The following is a 14,700-nucleotide window of genomic DNA, read 5'->3' as shown; positions in this document are numbered from 1 at the left end:
GTATAGGGATTATCTATATAGTCAGCCTCCAGAAGCGTCAAAGCTTCTTTACTGTAAGAACTGTGAATCTGTGGAATAGACTTCCTCAGGACGTGGTCACAGCAGGAACAGTAGACAGTTTTAAAAAGGGTTTAGATGAATTCTTAAAAGTAAACAACATTAATGCTTATGAAAATGTGTAAAAATCTAAGTTTTATTTCCTTCTGGGATTCGAGTCCCCAGCCATCCCTTGGTTGAATTTGATGGACTTATGTCTTTTTTCAACCGTATTAACTATGTATTAGATATATTGATTAATAAATGAGCATATGGATGATATATACTTAATGTCTCTGGATTGTTCCAAATGAGGTGTGCCTGTCTACATTTATAATATAGTGAATTAAGGGTGAGTCATAGAGCCAGAGCACCTTTATCCAGAGCAAGAAAAGGGGTGAGCCACTAAATTAAATAATCTTGTATCATAGCCACTCCTCTTTGCAGGTGCCATCAATTGATGGGTAGAGTTTGACTTTTTAGCATTATATTGTTTACGTAAGGATCTTATCTTGGTAATCAAAACGCGTACACTATAACGCTTTCATGTCTGTATGATGTCACATTTGGATCTTATGATTTTTGAAGAATAAGGAATGCAACGCTTTTTATTGGAAGCTGGACCTTTCTTCTTGTTTTTTCTCATTATTTTTTAAATGTATTATGAATGAGTTTGATTGGCAAATCAACATATTTTGCATTAGAAGAATGAACCAGAACCTGTTAATTCTTACCTAAAACACAGTTGAGCTGTTCTAAGTGGTGATGGTCATTGTGACAGCCCTGGCTTTCCATTCAAATATTGCATCTATTTATTGCTTTATGTTCACTCATGGAAAACTGTCAGTGATCCTTGTGGCCCTAGAAAAATAAAATTTGAGAAAATGTAGATTTTCTTTTAGATTAAGGTGTCCGAGTCAAGTTTTGCTACCTATTGACATGCATCAATTATAAAAATGATGCCTCTCGATAAGGTATCAATTTGATGTCTGCCATCAGGCCGAATCAGTGGGGAATAAAGTATTGTCACCATCAAATACTAAGGATAGAGCTTTTCTATTTACCTGGATTCAACCCATATAAAATCACATGTGGCGGTTGTCTTGGACATGTGGCGAGAATGGTGATGATTTTGTTATGAAAATGAAATCCTTCATGCGTCACGTCCACAACTGATATGAATGGGACATTACAGAAAATTCTAAATGTTGCCAGCACCAACCTCTTTTAGGTGTGATGGAATCCCACCCCTCGTGTCCACTTGATGTCAACTACGTCGATCTCACGAGACGCGGTATGGTCCCTGGTTACCAAGACATGACGCTACGCCCTCCTGGAGGATCATGTAAGATCAGCTTGGTACAGCTTACACAGACGCCTCCTGTCCACGCGGGCACAGAGAGGCAACAAGATGAGATAGCCTTTTCAATGCCATAGTGAAACAGCGTGTTCTCCACCCGGGTAATCTGCCACCAACTTCTCGTTTGATATAAGCCCGGTCCGCTAGCAGGATTATATAGGGTGAGAAACCAACCCGCGGTAGCTTATAACTAGGCTGAAACATGGACGTGGGGATACGTGATCGAGATACAAGACAGCACAAGATTAAATTATACATTTAATCGCCTTAAGGGCACACTAGTTATAACACTATACACACAGAATATATACAGTGGTCTGAGGTTACAAATACAGGTAATATGGTACAAACAGAATTACACAGAGTACAAGTCAGTTACCAGGTAGATGAATGTTTCATTGGGTTATGATTAGTCCTTTGCTGTATTCACATAGAGGGCAGTGATGTCAGCTGGTTACAGGTCCCTCTAAACACATGGAACGATGTGACCCTCCTTCAGAGAAAAAACACGCCTGCTTGCTGGCACAAGCCTTTTAAACTGTAGCCGGCCCCTCCTCTTCCCTCCTCTGGGAAGGATCCCCTCCTCCTCTTCTGGGCTGGCAGCCAAGGACCTACAAAACCCATTAGGGCCCATAGCTCCAGACCAGAACATCACAGGGGGGGTGGTTCTGGGACCAACAGATCCCCCTGGGTTCCGGCTAGAAGTAGAGTCCAAACATGGTACCGTTATTTGGTTTCTGTGGGGAGATATGTATATCTCCCTTCCCTGGCATCCCACCACGAAACTAAGACCATGGGCATGTCGATCGTGGCCACCAGGACACAAATATGTATCCGGTTTGCGCCTGTGATGGCCGGGCGATTCAGAATTCCTTATAAATCGCCGTTTCCATGCTGTATGCTAGATTTGATTGAACTGGGGAATGGTTTAGACCCCCTGCAGGGAGGTTTTCCTGCAGGATCCATGCTGTCTGAATGGGGTGTGAAATTGTAAACAAAGGTGGCCTGCAAGAAGTTCCCTGCCATATGGCTGTGGCTTTGAAGCAGGGCCCTCCTGTGGAGTTCACTACCTCTGCTAGCTGACAGCGGATGGCTGGTGTGAACTAATTTTGCATGTACACTGACCAAGGTGAATTAGATGAAAATCATGGCTGCCAGTAAATAATGATCCATATTCCTCACAGAATGTCTAATGAACAATACTAAATCGCTCACTCCCAACCATTTACAGTATAAATCTATATATACAGATACATTTTCATACATTTTGGGAAACCCCTTTTATTTATGGTAACACAATTTAATAGTAAATAGAAAAACATTTAGTGCAACTCAGCACTGCACTGTCGTGTATCCGTGTGCTCATGGTAACACATATACAACAGTACTGTATATGTGTCTCAAGATTTTAGACTTAGGCTACTTTCACACTTGCGGCAGAGTGATCCGGCAAGCAGTTCCGTTGCGGGAACTGCCTGCCGGATCAGGCAATCTCACAAATGCATTGCAAAAACGGATCTGTCTCTCCGTTTGTCATACTGACAAACAGATCTGTTTCTATTTTTTATAACAAGGACGGATCCGGCATTGCAGTATTTTTAATGCTGGATCTGGCACTAATACATTTCAATGTAAATTAATGCCGGATCCGGCATCCCGGCAACTGATCCGGAATTTTGGATGGAGATAATACCGCAGCATGCTGCGTTATTTCCTCTGTCCAAAACGCTGTTCAGTGACTGAACTGATGACATCCTGATGCATCCTGAACAGATTTCTCTTCATTCAGAATGCATGGGGATAAAACTGATCAGTTCTTTTCTGGTATTGAGCCCCTATGACGGAACTCAGTGGCGGAAAAGAAAAACGCTAGTAAGTACCCTTATAGGTCCTTCTTAAAGCAAATCTCCATATATAATGCTTGCATCTACTTTACTAAGTGCATTATTATTTTATTTCTGTGATTTTTTTCAATGGTTTGAAAACTTCCCAAAGGTTTAAGACACAGTGCCTTGAAAAAGTATTCATACCCCTTGAACTTTTCCACATTTTGTCAAGTTACACTCACAAACTTTAAAGGGATTCTGTCACCTCGTTTTAGCCTATAGAGCTGTGGACATGCACGGCAAGATTGCCACTAGCATGTCCGCAATATACCTGTCCCATAGCGCTGTGTGCTTTTATTGTGTTTAAAAAATTATTTTATAGATATGTAAATGAGCTGGGGCTGTACTAACCTTCTTGGAGCCCAGCCACGCCCCCTGTGAAGGAGTCCAGCACCGCCTGCGTCCTCCGAATCTCCTCCTTGCTCACAAGGTTAGATCGCCGTAATCTCGCAATGTGCGAGCTCGCACATGCGCAGTTCCTTCTCTGAGGCTGATGCCAGCACAGGGAAGGAACACTATGCTGGCACTACGCATCGCGAGATTACGGCGATCTAACTGTTAGCAAGGAGGAGATTCGGTGGACGCAGGCGGTGCTGAGCTCCTTCACAGGGGGCGTGGCTGGGCTCTAAGAAGGTTAGTACAGCCCTGCTTGGGAGGGGGTGATTCCCATTAGGCTCTGATCTTAGGTCCGCTTGGGGGGGTTATTCACATTGGGGGTCTGATCTAAGGTCTGCTTGGGGGTCATATTCACATTGGGGGTCTGATCTAAGGTCTGCTTGGGGGTCATATTCACATTGGGGGTCTGATCTAAGGTCTGTTGGGGGTCCTATTCACATTGGGGGTCTGAATTGGGAGCTCTTATTGACATTGGGGCTGTGATCTGAGGCCTGATTGGGGGTCTTATGAGCATCGGGGGTCTTAGCTGAGGTCTAATTAACATTGGGGGTCTGATTGTGGCTCTGAGGTGAGGTTTGATTAACACTGGGGGTCTGATTGGGGCTCTGTGGCCTGATGAAAAATATTTTTTTCTTATTTTTCTCCTCTAAAACCTACCTGTAGGTGTGTCGTATGGGTAGGTGTCTCATATAGGGGAAAAATACAGTAAATAGAGTGTGTAATTTAGTAAAGAGCACTGTTAATCCATCATCCGCAAATGGAAGGTGTATGGGACAACTGCAAACCGACCAAGACGTAGCCGTCCACCTAAATTGACAGCGCAGGCAAGGAAAGCACCAATCAGAGAAGCAACCAAGAGGCCCATGGTCACTCTGGAGAAGCTGCAGAGATCCAGAGCCCAGGTGAGACAATCTGTACACAAGACAACTATTAGTCGTGTACTCCAAAAATCTTGCCTTTATAGAAGAGTGGCAAGAAGAAAGACATGATACCAAGCTATAAGAAGTCCAATTTGCAGTTTGCCACAAGCCATGTAGAGAACACAGCAAACCTGTGGAAGAAGGTGCTCTGGTCAGATGAGACCAAAGTTTAACTTTTTGGTCTAAATGCAAAATGTTATGTGTGGCGTAAAAAAAACACTGTACATCTCCCTGAACACACCATCCCCACCGTGAAACATGATGGTGAAAGCATCATGCTGTGGGGATGCTTTTCTTCAGCAGGGACAGGGAAGCTGGTCAGAGTTGGTGGGAAGATGGATGGAGCTAAATACAGAGCAATCCAGGAGGAAAACCCGTTAAAGGCTGAAAAAGACTTGAGACTGGGTCGGAGGTTCACCTTCCAGCAGGACAACTACCCTAAACATACAGCCAGAGCTACAGTACAGTGGAATGATTTAGATCAAAGCATATCCATGTGTTAGAATGGCCCAGTCAAAGTCCAGACCTAAATTCCATTGAGAATCTGTGGCAAGACTTGAAAATTGCTGTTCACAAACGCTTTCCATCCAATCTGAATGAGCCTGAGCTATTTCACAAAGAGGAAAAGGCAAAATGTCCGCCTAGAGACATACCCCAAAAGACTTGCTGCTGTAATTGCTGCGAACCTGCCTGAAAAGTATTGAATCAGGGAGGCTGAATACAAATGCACATCACACTTTCCAGATTTTTATTTAATAAAAATGTTGAAAATCATGTATCATTTTCTTTTTACGTCTCACATACTTATGTCAAATAAAATCACAATAAAATACATTTAAGTTTGTGGGTGTCACGTGAAAAAATGTGGAAAAGTTCCAGGGGTATGAATACATTTTCAAGGCACTGTAATAATTAAATATGCTGCAGAACTGAATAAATTATATTTCATATGGAAGAAAAAGCACTGCTGTGTCTATTTCTGCTGCATCCACATATGCCCACAATGTATTGTGAACAGTGTGCAGGCAGACTTAGTGTCCTACAGGTACATATCAACTATATGCCAGGGTGGCTGAGGAAGGCGCAGCGAGTCATATCATAGATAGATAAATACAGAGTATATATTATCTCTCTGTCCCATTTCAAGATAACAGTGAAGAGGGAACTTACAACTTTAGGTTAACAAAGCAGCGTGAGTGGGGGTAAGGATAGGATATGTCTGACAGCCTGCTGTATATTGTCTGTATAGTTTCTACAGGCTACCTCCCCTTATATCTACCCTGACTCTTGACCTGCAAAAATCAAGTTAAAGCTGCCAAAAAGCAGCTATGGCCCACGTAAATTATTGCAGCACAGGCAAAAGAGTGGGGTTGGCAGCATATATTTTATGACCTGCAGTGAAGAGGAGTTATGCCAAGGAGGAAGTAATAAATTATAAAACAAACCTATCCCTCCTTGTCTAAGCCGCTATTTAAAGTGTAACCGCAGTTTCATTTTTTATACCCTAATGGTATAGTACATCCTGCTTTTGTGCTTTAAAATTTTATCATTTTTAGTTTTACCTGCTAATAACTCCCACAAATGTGTGATACTTTCCTATTCTGCAGCCTCTTCCCACAGCGTTGTCATGTGCAGGCCGTCTGCTCTGTGTTATAAACAAGAAATAGGGAGAGCACTGGGAGGAAGGGCACAGCCCTGAGTGCCTGGGCTCGGGCAGAAAGTGGAGAGGGGAGGGCTGCTTTAGATGGTGATATCTCCTGAATAGTAGCAGCTAGAAACATGCAACTGGTCTTGTCTGAAAGCTGACATTTCATACAAGACCAGAATGACCCCCCCCCCCCTCCCTGTCAGTGTGGAGGAGAATGAGGGAGCAGCTGCAGAGCTGACAGGTGACTATTAAAAGAATTAAAACAAATGCTTACCGATTTCATGTAATTACAGGGCTTGTTTCTGGTTAGCTGTATGTGAGAGGATACACACTGCTCTGGGGTAGTGGGGGAAGTTATCTATATTCTGATTGGTCTTGTCTGTCTCTGGTTAGCTGTATGTGAGAGGATACACACTGCTCTGGAGTAGTGGGGGAAGTTATCTGCATTCTGATTGGTCTTGTCTGTCTCTGGTTAGCTGTATGTGAGAGGATACACACTGCTCTGGGGTAGTGGGGGAAGATATCTGCATTCTGATTTGTCCTGCTAGTTCATGTGAGAAGAGCAAGGGCTTATGGGAAGAGAGGGAAATACAGGATGGCCTCAAGGACATAGCAAAGGCTATTTTAGGAAGATGCTGAAATAGAGGCACAGAGAAATATGGTTGCTAAGGGTTGAATACCGACATCAGAAAGGTAAAATTAACTGAAAAATACAGCTTCATTAATATTTTCCCTTCAGCATCACATATGTTAGGAATTTCATTTTTGGTAGTGAAATGGTAGTTACACTTTAAGATATTGTGAGGAGGATTGATTAATCTTTGCCAGGCTGGGGCTCTGTCCAGGGGAAGCATCATTCCCCTAGAGCAGTGGCTGTGCTGTAGTAATGATCAGCGTCGAGTACTGATTAGAGGAAGCTACTGCTTCCTCCTCTAAACATGGTACAACACTGCGGGGAAAAGGGCCCTTAGGGTCTCTACCTGGCTGATCTGATAAACGTTCATAATGTGCTAGAATCCCTCTACAGATCCTCTCTTCACTCAACACCAGATTGATGGGTGGAGACAAAAGCTGTAGAGGGATGTTGGCACATCATAAACGTGGATCAGGTCAGTCAGGCAGAGCTCCCTTTAGAAGATGCAATACACATACTCTGCTATGTCAGTCTGGCAGCTCTATGATCCCAAAGCTGCTGCTTCTGCTGCTATCCTCCGCATTCCATGGGATCTCGTTAGCTGTCATGAGGTCTCCGAGTTTAGAACTAAAACACTGCTTTCTTTAGCTATGCTGCCAGGCCTTATGTGAAGCGGGACATAACGCCACTAGGCATGCTGGGAACTTTCTGCTAGCCTACCTGGCAATGACTCTTTGAGAAGAGTTGGCTAATTTGCATAATAGGCACATGCCAAGGACATAGTAATTACACCAGACCTGCTGACGAAGCCTGGTGAGGTGAAACACGTGTTGAGGTGTCAGTACATGGGGTGACATTTCAGTCTCTGCTCATCATGTCTTTGGGTATGTTTTCTGAGATCTTTAATTATGTGATTCATAGGGTACGGTCTGTGGTAAGGATGGATGTACATGTGCGCCTAACTTATACTCATATCTGTTTATACACTGCTCAAAAAAATAAAGGGAACACTTAAACAACACAATGTAACTCCAAGTCAATCACACTTCTGTATCCCTGGGATACTGAGGTGTTATTATCCTATTTATTGTGCATACAATTTGCCTTCAGGCGAACATAAACATCATCTTGAGAATATCTTGATAGCCTCTTTGATTGGTGGCACTGCCCATTGATACCACAATTTGATGATATATAAGCTATCTTTATAGGACTGTACCCTCTCATAGTTATATGTGATATTGCAGCGAATGTCATGGTAGACACTGCCTGGTAATGGACCCCTTATAAATTTTCTGTATCAAATCACCATTGTGTCATTTTTTTTCTCTTGTATGCTCGATTATATGTATTTAGAATAATAAAGATTTGTATATATTTTTTATAATATTAGTCCCATTGATCCATTCTTAGGCTACTTTCACACTCGCGTTTGGTGCAGATCCGTTCAGATAATACAAACGTCTGCATCCGTTCAGAACGGATCAGTTTGTATTATCTTTAACATAGCCAAGACGGACCCGTCTTGAACACCATTGAAAGTCAATGGAGGACGGATCCATTTCCTATTGTGCCAAGATTGTGTCATAGAAAACGGATCCATCCCCATTGACTTACATTGTGTGTCAGAACAGATCCGTTTGGCTCAGTTTCGTCAGATGGACACCAAAACGCTGCAAGCAGCGTTTTGGTGTCCACCTCCAAAGCAGAATGGAGACTGAACGGAGCCAAACTGATGCATTCTGAGCGGATCCTTTTCCATTCAGAATACATTAGGGCAAAACTGATTCGTTTTGGACCGCTTGTGAGAGCCCTGAACGGATCTGACAAATGGAAAGCCAAAACGCCAGTGTGAAAGTAGCCTTAGTGGTGGAGTTTACTTTCACATATGCGGCACAGAGATCCGGCAAAAAATGCAGAGAATCGGCGACACACAAACGCAGCATGCGGTTGGTGTCCAGCTGATTCTCTGCATTTTTGCTGCAATCCGGCAGGCTGCTCTCTGCTGGAACAGCCTGCCAGAATCGCTGCCGCAATTGTTAAAGTAGCCTAAGCAGATTTTTAAATCAATAAAATACAAGGTATACTGAATATTTCCCTATAGAATTGCAAATAAATTCTTTAAAACTCATACAATGTGATTTCCTGAATTTTTATTTTTTTATTCCGTCTCTTTGGAATGCACCTAAAATGTGTTTCAGACCCCTCCATGATTTCTAAGTGGGTGAACTTGCAAAATCGCAGGGTGTTCAAATACTTCTGTTCCTCACTGTATATATCAATCTGCTAAACTCCTCCTGCTCTATAAGATACTGCTGGAAGATCACACAGTAGGTAGGTACAATGTGACTACATCTCATAGATTAAACTTTGACACACTATAGCAGTGATGGTGAACCTTTTAGAGACTGAGTGCCCAAACTGCAACCCAAAACCCACTTATTTATCACAAAGTGCCACCATGGTGATTTATCCTGAACACTACAGTCCACTAGAATATCTATAATTTAGCTATAACAGCCTGCCTACATTCAGTGCGCTGCCTGTGCCGTTCATAGTGCGCCTTGCGCTGATGAATGGCAGGAAAAGTCTAAGGCATATTGGTACACCATAGACTTTTTCCAGGGTGCAGATGCCCACAGAGAGGGCTCTGAGTGCCGCCTCTGGCACCCGTGCCATAGGTTTGCCACCACTGCACTATAGCCTTAAATAGGAACTGCACTTTCACATAATTTCATTTAATAGAGAACGGTGTAACTAGAAAATTTCTAAATCACTTCATTTACAAAATCTGACTGCATCCACCTGATAAAAAAGATGCAAAGTCATGGCCACCAGGGCCTCACTTCCACCTAAGTTGCAGGCTACTGCTTGTTGTCAGGCAAGATCAGTAAGGCTAAGGGCTCTTTCACACCTGCGTTCTTGTCTTCCGGCATAGAGTTCCGTCGTCGGGGCTCTATGCCGGAAGAATCCTGATCAGGATTATCCTAATGCATTCTGAATGGAGAGAAATCCGTTCAGGATGCATCAGGATGTCTTCAGTTCCGGAACGGAACGTTTTTTGGCCGGAGAAAATACCGCAGCATGCTGCGCTTTTTGCTCCGGCCAAAAATCCGGAACACTTGCCGCAAGGCCGGATCCGGAATTAATGCCCATTGAAAGGCATTGATCCGGATCCGGCCTTAAGCTAAACGTCGTTTCGGCGCATTGCCGGAGCCGACATTTAGCTTTTTCAGAGTGGTTACCATGGCTGCCGGGACGCTAAAGTCCTGACAGCCATGGTAAGTGTAGTGGGGAGCGGGGGAGCAGTGTACTTACCGTCCGTGCGGCTCCCCGGGCGCTTCAGAGTGACGTCAGGGCGCCCCAAGCGCATGGATCATGTGATCTCATGGATCACGTCATCCATGCGCATGGGGCGCTCTGACGTCATTCTGGAGCGCCCGGGGAGCCGCACGGACTGTAAGTATACCGCTCCCCCGCTCCCCGCTCCTACTATGGCAGCCAGGACTTTAATAGCGTCCTGGGTGCCATAGTAACACTGAACGCATTTGGAAGACGGTTCCGTCTTCAAATGCTTTCAGTACACTTGCGTTTTTCCGGATCCGGCGTGTAATTCCGGCAAGTGGAGTACACGCCGGATCCGGACAACGCAAGTGTGAAAGAGGCCTTAGGCTACACGACCACATCTGTCACGCCACTATTTGTTGCAGTAATGTTGCACAACATATTTTATAATGCTAGTCTATGGTTGCACTGTAATATGCGACATGCTGCGACTGCGACACAATAGATTTTTGTGCGACTGTTGTGATCTGTTGCAGCATGTCGCAGTGCGACACCATAGACTAGAATTATAAAATATGATGACCGACATTACTGAAACATGAATGTTGCACGACACATGTTCCAGTGTAGTGGTACCCTATATGTAGCATGACACATGTCGCCGTGTAGCCCTAGCCTGAAGAGCAGAGAAGCTCTTGTGTGTCTGTGTGATCTCTCCCTCCTTATGAGCTTTCTGAGCTTCCTAGAAGGAAACAAAGATAATGGGAAGTAAAGGGGGTGAGGTCAATGCATACAGTACTGGCAGATTTAACAGAAGGGAGACACATACTGCTTCTGAGTGAAATACATCTAGTTGTGCATCTGAAGCAGGGAATAATATGGTTAAAAGAGACATTAGGGAAGCCCAAAAACACCAGTTTCTTTACAGTTATGACTGCACAAAGAAGCACAGCAATTATGCAAACATTTTTGAAACCTACAGTAAGCTTTAACAAACATATTATACAGTAAATATATGCGGTGGTGCCATTTTATTAGTTTCAAGTCCATTTATCACACACACAAGGAAATTTTGCTTTTTATAAACATACCCTTACTATTTTAGTGAATGCACAGACGCCACATTTTACAAAGAATACATTTTAAAGCCTGCAATATAAGACTAAAACTCTTTACAGAAATTAGTGAAATCAAAATAATCTATTGCATTCTCCAGCAGTGTCTAATAGATTTCCATACTTGTCAGACCTGGATGCCACTGTTAGGCTTCTGGCTCAATCATCAGAACCCTGAGACTGCATTGTGACAATGACAATGGAGTGACAGAGCCCTCTACCTCTTTGATGCCCGGTTTCTATTACCTGCAGCACTGATAACTGATAGCTCCTGCTGTCAAAATCATGGGTATAACTGCTCTATCTGCTCAGGGCCGGTGCAAGGATTTTTGCACACACAAGCAAAGCTACATTTTGGCGCCCCCCCCCCCCCCCCCCCACAACTCGGTGGGGGTGATGTAAAAAGGAGGGCGTGATGTGACATGGAGGGGGATGAGAAATGTGACATGGATGAGAAATGTGACATGGAGGGAATGAGAAATGTGACATGGAGGGGGATGAGAAATGTGACATGGAGGGGGATGAGAAATGTGACATGGAGGGGGATGAGAAATGTGACATGGAGGGGGATGAGAAATGTGACATGGAGGGGGATGAGAAATGTGACATGGAGGGGGATGAGAAATGTGACATGGAGGGGGATGAGAAATGTGACATGGAGGGGTGATGTTACATGGAGGGGGAGAAATGTGACATTTCTCCCCCTCCATGTCACATTTCTCCGCCTCCATGTCACATCACCCCCTGCTTTTTACATCACCCCCTTTGTGTCACATTTCTCCCCCTCCATGTCACATTTCTCCCCCTCCATGTCACATTTCAACCCCCTCCATGGCACATTTCAACCCCCTCCATGGCACATTTCTCCCCCCTCCATGGCACATTTCCCCCCTCTATTAATGTTGTGTAAAAATAAACATTATGCTCCTCACCTGGCCCTGGTCGTCTGAAGCAGCTCCCCTTCTCCGTTGTGTGGTCCTGGTATCTTCTCTCTGTGCTCCCGATAAGACTTTAAGGACCTTTTCCACTCAGCCAATCAGTGGCTGCAGCTGTGTCATGTGTCAGACCAGTGATTGGCTCAGCGGGAAATCACTGCCCTAACACGTGACACAGCTGCGACCACTGATTGGCAGAGTGGGAAAGGTCCTCAAACAACTTGTCAGGACTCGGGTGCCCAGAGAGAAGATATGAGGACCACCACACAGAGGAGAACAGCCACAGGAGGCCGGCGGCATGCAAGTGATTTTTCCGCCCTCCCTTCTTAGTGCCCTAAGCGGCCGCTTGGTCTGTCTTATTATAGCACCGGGCCTGTATCTGCTCCATTGATGCAACATAAATGTATGCTGAGGTGCAGGAAGCTAGCCCTCACATTAACATACATTGTCATGCATAAAGGGTTTAAAGGGGTATCCCCAACATGAACATTCATGGCATAAACATACCCCTTTAACCGCTACAAATAACTTCACATTAATGCAAGACATAAAATATTTGAATGTTTTCCCCAAAAATAAAGGCATAGCTTTTACATACCAAATAAACATTTGGGAATTTGAAAGAACCCACTAATAGTACATATAAAGGAAAAAAGAACTGTAATGAAAAGATGACATAACTGTCGTTGGCCGCAAAACGGTTCATTTTTGAAGAATGTCAACTTTGTGTGTGGCATTTGGCCAGAGCGGAGGTGGGGATTTGTCTCTTGGCCTGAACAAAGCATGAGATGTGACACCTATGCCTGGATTTCCCTGCCTTCAAAACAACAGCACATGAACTTCTGTATGTGCAGTGAACTTCCCCCTCAACTACCATAGTGGGGAAGTTACAGGACAATCAGCTCTATACTATTCAAGATTCTCCTTTTCCCCAATTACCTACTGTCCAGTGATAATTCACACTTTAGCATAATAAACTACATAAAATGTGAACCAAAGGATGAAGGTATAAAACATGTTTGAAACCATAAATCAGTCAATGCTGAATGTGAATTGATTGCTCCTCCTACCCTCAGAGGCGTAGAAGAGTCTATACAGTTGTTAGGTATTCTGTGATTATCTCCCTTTTTATTTTATAACTGTTTAGCAGTTTGTATATCATTTTGCATATTTTTCATATTTTAAACACTGTACCTTTTAGTATTAAAACTCTAATCTTCAGTCTTTTTAGCTCTTAAAACCTCTAGATTTTCAAAAAGTGATGTCTGAAGGCACAGTGTGTTCATGTTTACTTGTGTATCAACGTATCTCGTCGCCGTAAACGACAAGTTGTGGCAGTGTGTAAGTGGAGGATGTGGACTGTATTTGGTGTTGGACTTATGCACAATTTGCAGCATAAGCAAGATTGAGTGAGCGTAGATAGATCAACCCCTTGAAGTTGAGTCCACATCACAGGCTAGGACAGATATTGCATGTGTTCTATCTTCACAAGATTGCTACAGTTAATTTGGTGGAAAATGTCAATTAAAATCTAATGCAAAAAATAAAATTAAAAATTAAACAAATATAAACCAATAAAAAAAAAAAAAAATAGAAATCAATAATTCCAGATCCCTTATTGAAAGGAGAAGATTTACTAATCCTCTATATGGCATAAACTTAGACAGGCAGTCTAACGATGCACCAAATTTATCAATGGCTCAGGTTGGTAGATGCCATGTGTAACTTTATACCATGTTGTGTTTGCAACAGAATTTTTGCCCCTTTCCCGATAAGATGCTATGGGTTTCTCTAAGACTAGAGGCACCAAATTGTGCCCAAAATGCCATGGCAACCTGCACTAGATGTGCCAAATTTTGGTAAAATTTACGCCATGTGGGCCACAGAGTTTACAAATGTAAAAAGGAAGAATCTGCTTAGTCATTAATTAGTAATGTGTCATGCAAATGCAATGTTGAGAAACAGGATACAGGATCTCAGATCCACTTCTCTTTTAACACCATCACAAATTAATTCTAGTCATTTGCCATCTTCAATGTCGATATTTTGGAAAGATCACTGTTACACTGACCAAACATCTAATGTCCGCAACAGTCAGTTTTCCAAAGTGGAAATGAATGTTAAGAAAGTACAGAAAATATTTCAGAACAAATTAATAAATTGTTATCCATTAAAAGCAATGAGCATGTCACTGTCATCCAGCAAGTTGAGTGCAAAATGCCAGTGGGTGACACCATCCAACAATCAGAACGTTCTTCTGCACAAAATGTATCATGGGTAATATTTCACTAGACAGTGAGTACACAAATCCAGGAGACAGTGATTTTCTTCTTGAAGAAATATCAGGAAACGACAGAGAGGACAATACTGTAAAACCTTGACAAAAAGATTTTGTCCCTCCATCTGACATGTTTTACCAGTTCCCCAATGTCATCATGTAAGATCACCCCCCACCACCACCACCAGGTTTTCTACTGATGATGTA

Source organism: Bufo bufo, chromosome 6, assembly GCF_905171765.1.
Source record: "Bufo bufo chromosome 6, aBufBuf1.1, whole genome shotgun sequence".
In the NCBI taxonomy this organism is placed as follows: Eukaryota; Metazoa; Chordata; class Amphibia; order Anura; family Bufonidae; genus Bufo; species Bufo bufo.
The sequence above is the reverse complement of the archived record's forward strand: the minus strand, read 5'-3'. Positions refer to the sequence as shown.